This window comes from Rattus norvegicus, chromosome 15 (assembly GCF_021556685.1).
Source record: "Rattus norvegicus strain SHRSP/BbbUtx chromosome 15, alternate assembly SHRSP_T2T, whole genome shotgun sequence".
Taxonomy (NCBI): domain Eukaryota; kingdom Metazoa; phylum Chordata; class Mammalia; order Rodentia; family Muridae; genus Rattus; species Rattus norvegicus.
This window is the reverse complement of record NC_141548.1, coordinates 42,956,393-42,968,409: the sequence shown is the minus strand read 5'-3', so window position 1 is coordinate 42,968,409 and position 12,017 is coordinate 42,956,393. Positions and strand designations below refer to the sequence as shown.

Genomic DNA, 12,017 nt, shown 5'->3' with positions numbered 1-12,017 from the left:
TGGGGATGATATATCATCATTTTTAAAAACAAAAACAAAAAACCCCCAGGGTGTGTAGCCCTGGCTATCCTGGAACTCACTCTATAGTTCAGGCTAGCCTTGAATTTGGAGATCCACCTGTCTCCGCCTCCCTAGTGGTGGGTTAAAGGCTTGCACCACCACCACCTGACTAACATACCACCACTTTTGACTTTCTGTTAGTCACACCAAGCATCCTTGGTTACACTGTAGAGGGGACTGCACTGGAGTATAAGTGGAAGCATGCAGTGGTCCCTGGGGGCTATGGGAGTCTACTACTGAAGGAGTGTTTCCAGCAATGCATGCCATTTGTGAGCATGCATGAGTGTGTGTTATTGCCCTGCATCCTTTAAAATGCCAAGGCGGGTGTAGTTGGGCACACTGGTAGTTGCCATACCCCTAGATGTTATGGAGTAACGTGTTAAAAACTGAGTGGCAAGTATCCAAACAGGGGTATTTAGCATTTTGTCCAGTAAGGAACGTACAGCAGCCATCGACCAGCAGTATCGCTTCATGAGAGCACAATTTGCCATTAAAGAGAAAGGACATAATCTCAGCATAATCTCAGAAGAACAGGCATTCTCTCAATCAGATAGACCACTTTGTTTAAAACCTACTAAATAAAGGGGTTAGAGAGAGATGGTTCAGTGGATAAGAGCACTTGCTTCTGTTACAGAGGACCCAGGTTCAGTTCCCAGAACCCATGACAACTCACAACCATCTACATAATGTACATAATTGTACACATAAAATAAAAACTTGTTCTTGCCTGTCTCCTGTATCTGTGAGTACTGAACAGGTCATCCTATCTCAGCCCACAAACTACCATTGTGAACTACCCACGAGTGAGATGCCTGAGGATCATGTGTTAAAACCCTGAGGGAGTTGGTGTATAGACGTAGCAAGAAACTTACACCCGTGACCTGGAAGCACTAACTAAACATGGCAGTAAAAAAAGATATCTCACTGTTTCAGCATACTCACCTCTCCTATTACTGTGAGAAAACACTCTGGTAAAAGCCCCTTAACAGTGAAAGGGCTTGCTTCAGTGCACAGTTCAAGGTACAGAAGAGTCCAGACCGCGGAAGCACTAAGCAGCCGGTGTTGTATCCACAGTCAGGAGACGGGAGCGATAGATGCCTGTGTGTCTCTCTTTCTGCTTACAACAGTCTAGGATCCATGATTAGGGAAATGTCCTGCTCACATTAAGATGAGTCTCTCTGTTACAGTGAGTTTAATCAAGATAACCATTTGCAGGCACACTCAGATGCCCATAGTCCGGGTGATTCTAGATACTGTCAAGTTGACAACATGCATCATCATCACCGTTATATGAATCATACATACATACATACATACATACATACATACATACATATATAACATACGTGATATGTATAACACACAACATTCATTAGATATGATACATATGAGCAATACAGGTGCACTGTGGCTTTTAACAGTTTCCATATGTACTATATTATCACATGCAATTGATGTATTTCTGCCTTGATCGCATCATTTCTGTCAAGGGTTTGTTTCTGAGTGGCCACCACATCACCTTAGCGATAAGCTTCTCTCAATAACATGATGTAATTATGCATGTCTACAACATGTAATTATGCAGGTCTGAGAACAGTCTCTGTTAGAGATGAACTTTGGATAATTATATTTTTGTTCCTTAAACTGATGAATTTGTAAAACTATGGTTACATAGGACCCAGATGTAGCCATGAAAATGTGACCATATTTCTGGCTGATGGTTTCGGTTGGGTGAGGGATGGTGATTATTTTGTTCTAATGGTTACTTGGCCCCTATAGCGTCATGTTCCCACCACTGAGACTGAAAGTTAATATTAGTAATATTAAAGAAAATAGAAATTTTCTCCAACAGAATCTCTCTGGAAGCCTCTATGAACTAGTTTAAAACTTTCACATTTTTCTTTCCTTTGGAAATTCCAGGTGGTAGAAACTATTGATTTTTGCCCCCCCAGTAGAAGCTCCAGATGTTAACATGTGACTCATCTTTTGGATATGCACAGTGTGATTACTCCTAGAAATTGCACATTAAACTTTGATTTTATAGCCACATTGGTTAAGAAAATCACAGAGAGATGATTAATCGTTAAGAGTAATTTCTACTTTTGCAGAGGACCTGAGTTCAATTCCCAGCACCCATATCAGATGGCTCATAACCACCTGTCACTCCAACTCCAGAGACCCTATACCCTTCTGGCATCCATGGCATCGGCCCATGAGTGGCATATGTTCTCACACACATATACACACATAAATAAAAATTAACTAAATTTATTGATATATGTATTTGCTTGTTAGAGACAAGGTTTCGTGTTGGCCTCAAATTTGCAAATGTAGCTAAGGCTAGCCTTGAATTTCTGATCCTCCTACCTTTACCCTTAAGTGCTAGGAATTACAGGCATATGCCACCAGGTCCAACTTCATTGACATTCCTTAAGAACGTCTCTGTTGGGGCTGGAGAGATGGTTCAGTGGCTAAGAACATTGACTGCTCTTCCAGAGGTCCTGAGTTCAATTCCCAGCAACTACATGGTGGCTCACAACCATCTGTAATGAGATCTGATGCCCTCTTCTGGTGTGTCTGAAGAGAGCAACAGTGTATTCACATAAAATAAATAAATCTTTTTTTTTTTTTTTTTGGTTCTTTTTTTCGGAGCTGGGGACCGAACCGAGGACCTTGCGCTTCCTAGGCAAGCGCTCTACCACTGAGCTAAATCCCCAACCCAAAATAAATAAATCTTACACACACACACACACACACACACACACACACACACACACACACACATACACACACGAACGTCTCTGTTGGAGCTTCAGTCCTAAACGGGATGTCTTCAGTAAACCTCCTGTCACTGCTCAGGAAGCTATGAAGAAGTGGAGTCAGAGGAGGATGGAGGACATCAAGGCCACGGTCCTCCAAACAGAGCAGGCCTGAGGCCCATACGAACCCCGAGGACTGGATAGTAGCATGCATAGGACCTTCAGAGCTTCCAGCAAGCTCCCACCCCTAACCAAGAACCTATCTGCAGCTGATTCTCATTTGTAAAGGAAAACAGTTTTCTTCCGTGGTTAATTCACCAAGTAAATTAGCCATACTTCAGGGTAGACCACTTGTCCGGCATTAGATGGTTAACATGAACTCAGTGGAGTTTTGTAGACGTTTTTCTCAGGTTGCTTTGTTTGGGCATGTTCTGTCTTATTGCTCTTTTGTTGTATGTTTTTGTTCTCTTTGTGTGTGCTCCTTCACGTGTGAGCCCGTGTGCCCACATGTGTGGATTTTGCTTTCTTTTTGTCATTGTTTTTTAAAGAGAGAATGGGGAGTCGGGTAGGTGGGCAGGATCTGGGAGGAGTTGGGAGAGGGGGGAAAAGTGTGATCAGAATATATTGTGTGAAAAAAACTTTAACTAGGAAACAAAACAAAGCCTCTGTAACCGTTTGCTTACTGGAAGGACTTTTCCACATAAGATGGTTTGTAGATGACAGGTATCAAGCTGTTGACTTTTGAAGTAAGGGGGTGACGTCCTGGTGTAAGGAGAGGCTTGGAGCTGCATACAAATGTGACACTGGTGTGAAGCCACCACCCTGCCTAGGTTTACTCTTCTCTGGTTATAACTCTCAGTACACGAAGTCCTTCAAATGGTCAGTGCTGCGGTGTGCTTATCTGAACAGCTTTGCTACCTGATGATGTAATTTAGGATGAGTTTTGGTGTTTGCTTTAGTGGGAAGGCTATCATCAGACAGAGCTCCCAGGGTCAGACTTAGAAAATGTTAGTGACATTTTTGATATCTATTCGCTAATGTGATTTTTTTTTCTTTTTTGAGATGCTGGGAATGAAACTTAGAGTCTTGCCTATGTTAGGCAAACTGGCTACCTACAGGTCCAGCCCCACTACCATGATTTATTTAATTAATTTAATTCAGGCTAGAGGTCTTAATGCAGTTAACAGGCTTGAATTAGGCTAAGGTTTCTGAAAAGAAGCTAGTGCAAAACTTACTTTTCATAGTCATAAGGCAATACTGTGACATGGTGTTCATGACTTAACAAAATAGTGCTTTTGTTCTGTTCTCTCTCTCTCTCTCTCTCTCTCTCTCTCTCTCTCTCTGTGTAAGCATGTGTTTGTGTGTGTGTGTGTCTGTGTGTGTGTGAGCATGTGTGTGTGTGTGAGCATGTGTGTGTGAGCATGTGTGTGTGTGAGTTTGTGTGTGTCTGTGTGTGTGTATATGTGTGTGTGAGCATGTGTGTGTGAGCATGTGTGTGTGTGAGTGTGTGTGTGTGAGCGCGTGTGTGTGTGAGCATGTGTGTGTGTAGTGTGTGTGTGTGTGTGTGTGTGTGTGTGTCTGTGTCTGTGTCTGTGTCTGTGTCTGTGTGTATGTTGAAGTGCTGAGGACAAAACCCAGGGCCTCCTACTTCTCTTGGCAAAGTGTATGACTACCCATGCCCTACCCTAATCTACAAATAGGTTTGTTTTTGTCTTTAAACAATAAAATGTGCTTTGGCTTGGAGCTGATGTTAACTTGATGTTCTTGCCATAAATTATCTACTCACCACTCCAAATGTTCTACCAATTTTTGGCAGACAAAAGTCAGCCACTTAAGAAAGGTAACATCAGGGGCTGGGGATTTAGCTCAGTGGTAGAGCGCTTACCTAGGAAGTGCAAGGCCCTGGGTTCAGTCCCCAGCTCCGGAAAAAAAAGAACCAAAAAAAAAAAAAAAAAAAAAAGAAAGGTAACATCAAAGCTTAGACTTGGAGGGGGAGCCATTTAGCAGTGTAGTGAGTGCTGCCCCTGAAGCTTGGAGACCAACCTTCTCACTCTTTAGCGCTGACAGTCGTCCAGGCTTCCAAGAGTCACCCTGGAGCCCTAATCTAGAAATTGTCATGCATTGTTCTAATTATAAACCACAAAATTGCCCAGTCACTTATGTGTAGAAAAAATCTGCAAGGGTGGTTTTCAGCATTTTTTTTAAAAAGAGAAATCTGAGTATTACAGAGAACCAACGCTTATCTGACTTACCTCACCCACAACTCCTGAATCTTACTTTGTGAAGGTTGTCAGGGTCACTGATGGCATCTTTGTTGAGTGGCTTGTGGGTCTGGCAGCTGCCCTTGGGGGAAGTAACTACAGAAGCTTCCTTCCCTAAAGCTGAAGATCTTGTGATATTAATCTCTCATCATGAGACTGCCGTCCAGATTCTCTTGGGCAGTCATCACTGGGGAAGAGTAAGTCACCAGCAGGGACTCCTCCCTAAGAAAACATTTTTGGTGCTTGTAAATACTTTTCCTGGTGAAAGAACACAGCTTTTGTGGTTTAAAAATATTTTTTATTTTTAGGCTTATTTTATGTGTGTGAGTCAGTCTCTCTCTCTCTCTCTCTCTCTCTCTCTCTCTCTCTCTCTCTGTATCCCTGTATGCAACATGTATTTGTCTGCTGCCCGGGGAGGTCAGAAGAGGGCACTGGATCTTCTGTCACTAGAATTATGGGAGGCTGTGAGCTGACATGGGTGCTGGGAAATAACTCAGCTCCTTTCCCAGAGGCATCCCTCCGGCGTCCAGGTTTGTTTTGGGTTTTGAAGACAGAGTTTCTCTATATAGTCTTGGGCATCTTGGAACTTGCTCTGTAGACCAGGTTGGCTGAGAACTCATAGATAGGCACCTGCCTCTGCCTCCAGAATGTTGGGATTAAAGGCACGCATCACTACCCAGCCCCCTGGCATCCAGTTTTGTTTCATAAACATATGCTGTATTTTGTGCTTTCACATTTCTTTAACTCAAAATGCTAGTCCCTTGTGAAGGAAAGAGATGTTTACCAATTTCTCAACCAGGTTTTCTACACCTGAACTTCCTTAACAAACCAGACAACTTCGCCTGATCCACAGATGCAGCCATGATTCACCTTGCATGCATTAGCCCCCTTCTTCACCACTAAGGTGTCAGGCATCTTAGAGGGGCCCATACCTGGCACTATCCCTTGGCCATGGAAGTCAACTTTTCTGGGTCTCTGTTTCCTCATCTGGGAAGTAGGAATAGTCATCATGCTGACTGTTGTATTGTTCAAGTGTGAAGTTGGATGACTCCCAACAAGCACTCAGAGGCATGTCAGCATGCAGCTACCACTCAGTCATTCTCAGTGAAGTGTGTTAATGACTTTAGTGGAGGTGTGCTTGGTTGCTAGGAATGCAAGGCTCTTGGTGTCAATGTAAATGACTTAAAGGTTTTCTTGGTAATAACTCAAGCCATTGCATCCCACTGCCATGACAGCTGGGACAGATGGAGGGTCCTGGAACTGAAGGAACTGAATGGTGACAGCCACGAGGCACTTCCCTCCATCTCGTGGGGCTGTCCTCTTCCCTCCAAGTGTTGGCTCTATTCTGCTTTCTCAGACCTGCTTTCTTGGTGAACCACTGTACGAGTGTCTAGAAATACCCCCAAGTCTAAAGCTTTTAGCCCAGCAGTCCCTGTTGTGTGACTACATCCCAGCATGCTGCTACCACATTTTCCCAGCCAGACAGGTGAGGCTGTGCAGTATGGTGGCTTTGTTCCTGGACTGTAGGAATAAGCTGACAACAACTGGGAAGGCTCTGGGGTAACCGTATGGCAGCACCCCAGTTACGTATTGAAAATCTTTTCATTCAAGGGTGATGTATGTTGGTAAAAGGGCTCATGTGTAAGTGAGCAACTGGATGACCTTTGACAAATTGAACACATGTCTGCCCAGAGGGTAGCTTAAAAACCAAAACATGGCTGTCTGCGTACCCTGTCTCCACTCTGAATGGATGGATTAGCTTTTGCATGATTTTATACTTCGGTTTGGGAGTCATATATTTTATACTTATTTTGTCCCTGGATCCTTTTTCTTTTCTTCTTTTAAAAAAATCACCTTTTACTTTATGTGAAAGAGTGTTTCATCTACATTTTATTTATTTTGAGCCGTGTTTGTGCCCACTGTCTGTGGGGGATCAGGAGAGTGGGGAATCCTGTGGAAGTGCAGTTACAAGGGGATGGTTGTAACTCATCATGTAGGTGCTGGGAGCAGAACCCAGGTCCTCTGCAAGAGCAGTCAGTGCTCTTGGCTGCTGACTCGTCTCTCCAGCCCCAGTTCCTTTTCCTTAGCATTGTGTCCATTGGAGACTTTATACCAGCATCTGCTGAGATCTGCAGAGCGCTCACTCCTACTGCAGTATAAACATGTTGTGTTTTATGTGGTCTGCTGCTACAGCTTTAGATCCTCCTGCCTCCACCTCTCCATTGTGAGATTACAGGCCTGCAGCATCACAGGCCCGTGTGTGCTTTACCAACTGAGCTGCTTCCCAGGGATGTAAGCCCCTTTGTGTCTGTTCTTTACTGCGATGGTGTGAGCTTCTGTTCAACTTGCCGATGTACTTGGTGGTGTTGACTGTTTACCACCAGAATATGTGTCAAATTATCTTCATTCGTTGTAGGTGAATTGATCTCCTTCGAGTGCTGTTGGACTTTATCTAGTGTCTTTTCTCCAGGTGACTGTCATGGTGTGAGGGCACTGCCATGTTGGCAACACTGGGGAACTTTGGTACGTGCTCCACTTGTCAGATGTATAAACACGTGAGTGGATGGTGTGCCTCTGCCTTTGGACATAGCTCTATTTACAGATGGGTTTGGGGGTGATCTGTTGCTTAGGCTGAGTTGATCTAGGGGTGGACATGTGATCCAAATTAAAGCAATCACATTTGTCTTCTTGAAATTTAAAATTAGGAGCTGTTGGAGGCAGAGCACTGCTGGCAGACACTGGGTCACCAGGGGCTAGTGGCATAATGGAGCCTCTGTTAACTAATTTCCTGTCTTAATTCCTTAGGACAGACCGGGATCTCTTGATGTGGTTGTTAAATCACAATGCAAACCTATTTCTTTTCCTTCCTTCCTTCCTTTTTTTCTGAGACATGGTTTCTCTGTGCAGTCTTGGCTGTCCTGGAACTGGCTCTGTAGACCAGATTGTCTTTGAACTCGCAGAGATCCCCCTGTCACCACTGCTGACATTTCTGATTAGGTTCTGAAATGCAAGGTAGAGAGGGTAAACACCGTACTCGTTCCGCCCACAGCGAGGCCAGTGAGGTCTGGCTCTGTTGCAGGCGTCCTAACTTCAGCTCCTTCCTGGAGGAAAGAAAACGCTGCGTACATGATAAAGATTTTTGAGCCAGAAACTTTGGTTGATACAGAAATCTCTGGGAGAAATAAAGGGGACTTGATCCAGGGTAGGTATTAGACTTTTGAAAGATGGGTGGCAGAAACCTTAAGGCTTTAGGTCTTGGTGACTGAATATATGTGTAAAGAGGGGGCTGGGGATTTAGCTCAGTGGTAGAGCGCTTACCTAGGAAGCACAAGACCCTGGGTTCGGTCCCCAGCTCCGGGGGAAAAAAAGAACCAAAAAAAAAAAAAAAGTGTAAAGAGAAACAGTGAGGGGGCTGGAGAGATAGCTCAGTGGTTAAGAGCATTGACTGCTCTTCCAGAGATCCTGGGTTCAATTCCCAGCAACCACACTGTGGGCTTGCAACCATCTGTAATGGGATCTGATGCCCTCTTCTGGTGTGTCTGAAGATAACGTCAGTGTACTCACATACATATAATCAATAAATAAATCTTTTTAAAAGAGAGAGAGAGAGGGGTTGGGGATTTAGCTCAGTGGTAGAGCGCTTGCCTAGCAAGCGCAAGGTCCTGGGTTCGGTCCTCAGCTCCAAAGAGAGAGAGAGAGAGAGAGAGAGAGAGAGAGAGAGAGAGAGAGAGAGAGAGAGAGGAACAGCAAAAGTTATGCCAGCTTTGGAGTTTCTGTCTTGGGAAAGATGAAGGTAAAGTCATTATAAACCAGGACATTCTGGGAGAGCAAGGAGGAAGGGATAGAAATTAATTCACTGGGTTGGGGATTTAGCTCAGGCCTAGCAAGCACAAGGCCCTGGGTTCAGTCCCCAGCTCCGAAAAAAAGAAAGAAAAAAAAAAAAGAAATTAATTCACTGTGGGAAATAGTAAATTTAACATCTTGGTGAAATACCTAGGTTTTTCTGGTCAAGAACGTGGGGTTCCAGGTCACAATGGCTTTGAGTCCTGGACTCTGCTGTGCACTCTGTGGTCCCAGGCATCTGCTTCCTGGAACGTTCTTCTCTATAGGGTGGTAACTCCTAGCTAGACTAAAATGAGACAGCAGTGTAAAAGGTATAACCTACTGCCAATTAAGTATTCATAAATATGCACTCATGGGATGTTGGGGCTGTGATGGTATCTAGGGCACCGCTGCAAAGGAGCTGTTGCAGATGGAACTGATACTCAACAACCACTCGAAGTGGCAAGAAGTGGTGTCAGGGAAAGCTAGAGCCACACCGCTGGTTTGGCACACCTTTTAGAAGGAGCTGGGGCAGGAGACTGAGAGGTGCTGGGCGACAGCCAGAGAGCAGCAGCCAAGTGTAATGTCCACTTAGTTTCAGGTGAATCCCCCTTTTCTCGCTGAAGCTTAGGTACAGTTAAAATCAAGTTAGTCAGAGATAGGAGCAGCAATGTGTTTCGTTATCCAGGTCCACGGGATGACTAAGTCCTCGGGGCAGCTGTTATCTGCAAGTCTGCACTTGCCAATATGGAAATGAACCAAACCTTGGAAATTCTTACCTTGTCTCCTATCCTGTCCCATTGCCCGGTTCTTCCTGCTGCCGCTGCTACACATCTCTGGAAGAAAGCCAAGTAGAGGAACTGCTGAAGGGAAGTTCAGGCCGAACAGACAAAGCTTTCCCCGCTTTCGGTTCTCCAGTTTATAAAATCCTATGTCCCTGACATTTCTCAAAAAAAAAAAAAAAAAAAGAAAAAATAGGAAGGAGTTGTTCTTTGATGTCAGTGGTGAGAGTAGAGATTTGGGTGTGTGTGTTTGTTTCTCCTTAAAGGGAGAGGGAGAGTCTAGTGTCAATGGCAAAGAAATTACAGGGATATCTTGGCATTTTTGATGGCAGCAGAAGCTTTCTCAGTCAGCTCTTCTGTGCTTAGCTTGGGAGGTGAGGGTCCTGGAAACTCAACAACCTCACAACCACCCCAAGCCAGAGGCTTTTGGGTTCTTGTGTCTCAAATTCAAAGAATGAAATGTATGTACCACAGAGAGGGTGAGAGTTAAGTGGGGGGGGGGGGGTTGGGGGGAAACCTACTATAGGGAGAGAACGAAGGTGGAGCTCCTGTACAGTGGGAAGGTCTCCCCAACCCCCAGGGAGTGGGACCCCATTGAGCTTCACTGTCTGCAAGTCACTAGGGGTTTAGTGGATGCAGGAAGGACGGAGGATGAGCAGGTCAGTCCAGTTTCCATTCCAGGTGTTGAGGTCCTTGCAGTTTGGGTCACAGCCTTAGTATGGCTTCCAGGAAAGGAGTATTCCTCTGGAGGAAAGAGAGGAAGACCTCCTTCCTGGCGTCTCCAGCCTCTGGCCATGGCACAATCAGACACAATTGGCTTAGGCACTTGTGGCGTCTTTGGCTTCTGGCAAGCAGAGTTATGGACATTCCCAAAGCATTACCAGTCTTTAGCCAAGAAAGGGGCTGATTTCTCTCTGTGCCCCTACCTGTCTAGTCAGTTCCTACCTCCTGTTCTCAGTAGGAGAGAGGAGAGTTACATGTCCCCAGAAAGGGAAGGAGGAAGGATAGTGCAATGGTTAGTGTTTTGTTTGTTTGTTTGTTTGTTTGTTTTTGTCAACTTGACACAAGCTAGGGTCTTCTGACAATACGGAACCTCAGGTGTGGGCGGGTGGCACGTGCCTTTAATTCCAGCAGAGGCAGGCAGATCTTTGTGAGTTTCAGGTCAGCCAGGTTTACATAGCGAGTTCCAGAATAGACAGAGACATGTAGAGGGAGATCTCAAAATGTCCTCCCCCAAGTGGAGAGAAAGGGAGTGGGGAGGGGGAAAGGGGAAGAGAGGAAGAGGGAGAGAGAAACTCTGTCAGATTGGCCTGTGGACAAGTCTCTGGGAGGGCATTTTCATGATTAATGACTGATAGGGGCAGACCCAGCCCATGGTGGACAGAGCCACCCTTGGGCAGGTGGTCTCTAGTGTGTAACAAAGAAAACTGAGCCAGCTGTGGGGAAGGAGCCAGTGAACAGCCTAACTGCACAGCCTCTGTTTCAATTTCTGCCTCCAGGGGCCCTGCCCTGCTTTAAATAAAGTTCCTGCCTCGGCTCCTCTCAAGGATAAACTGTGATTGGGATGTAAGCCTAATAAACCCGTTCCTCCCCACGATGCTTTTGGTCATGGTGTTTTATCACAGTGACAGGAGAGTAAATTAAGACAGGTGGGGAAAGAGTGAAGCCTGACTTGGAGGTGGATGGAGAGACCAGAAGGATGAAGAGACTGTTCCAGAAAATAGGTTGTCAGTGTTTTTTTTTTTTTTTTTTTTTTTTTTTTTAAGTTTTGTTTTGCAAACTGTCTGCTGTGGGAGCGGAATCCTGTTTTCTCAGCCTCCCTTTTCTGAGCACTGGGTCCGGGTGCTCCCAGGAAGGGCAGGTGGAAGGGTCAGCAGCTGTGAGACCATCTCTGGGCCTCAGTTCTCCTTAAAGTAACAGACCACCCAAGCACAGGGATGGAAGTGAGCCAACCTGGCCGGGTGTGTCTGGACTCTATAGAGGAAGCCCTGAGGTAACAGCCTGGTTTTGGGGGACTAAAATAAATACCTCAAAGCAATCGGACTTTAGACTATACTACAATTGTTAGTTTTAAAAGATGATTTTGAACTGTTTTCTGAATTAACTCCGGTGACCTCGTGTCACTTTTAAGATTGTTCCTATCTCTTCCCTCTCTCCCTCCCTTCCACCTCCCCCCACCCCCTTCTCTCTATGTTCTCTCTGTAATTGAAAGGTCTTGGCAAATCCCAAACCTAAGGGGCTGGCTTTAAACTATTTAAAGATAATTCTTTTTAGCCCACAATTTGCAAGGTTGATTAATCTGTTGTTTTGCAAAGCTGGGGTTTTTTTTTTTC

The 12,017-nt window shown here is 45.0% G+C and overlaps 1 protein-coding gene and 1 long non-coding RNA gene across 7 annotated transcripts in view; one reads left to right on the top strand and one right to left on the bottom strand.

Annotated features, from left to right (window-relative positions):
- Extl3 (exostosin-like glycosyltransferase 3) overlaps positions 1–12,017 on the top strand; it is a 90,195-nt gene that overhangs the window by 32,805 nt on the left and 45,373 nt on the right.
- LOC134482133 (uncharacterized) lies at positions 6,942–11,925 on the bottom strand. The gene is made up of 2 exons (XR_015638879.1): positions 9,682–11,925; positions 6,942–8,080 (listed from the first exon to the last, which is right to left on the bottom strand). It is a non-coding gene; the product is annotated as an uncharacterized LOC134482133 (long non-coding RNA).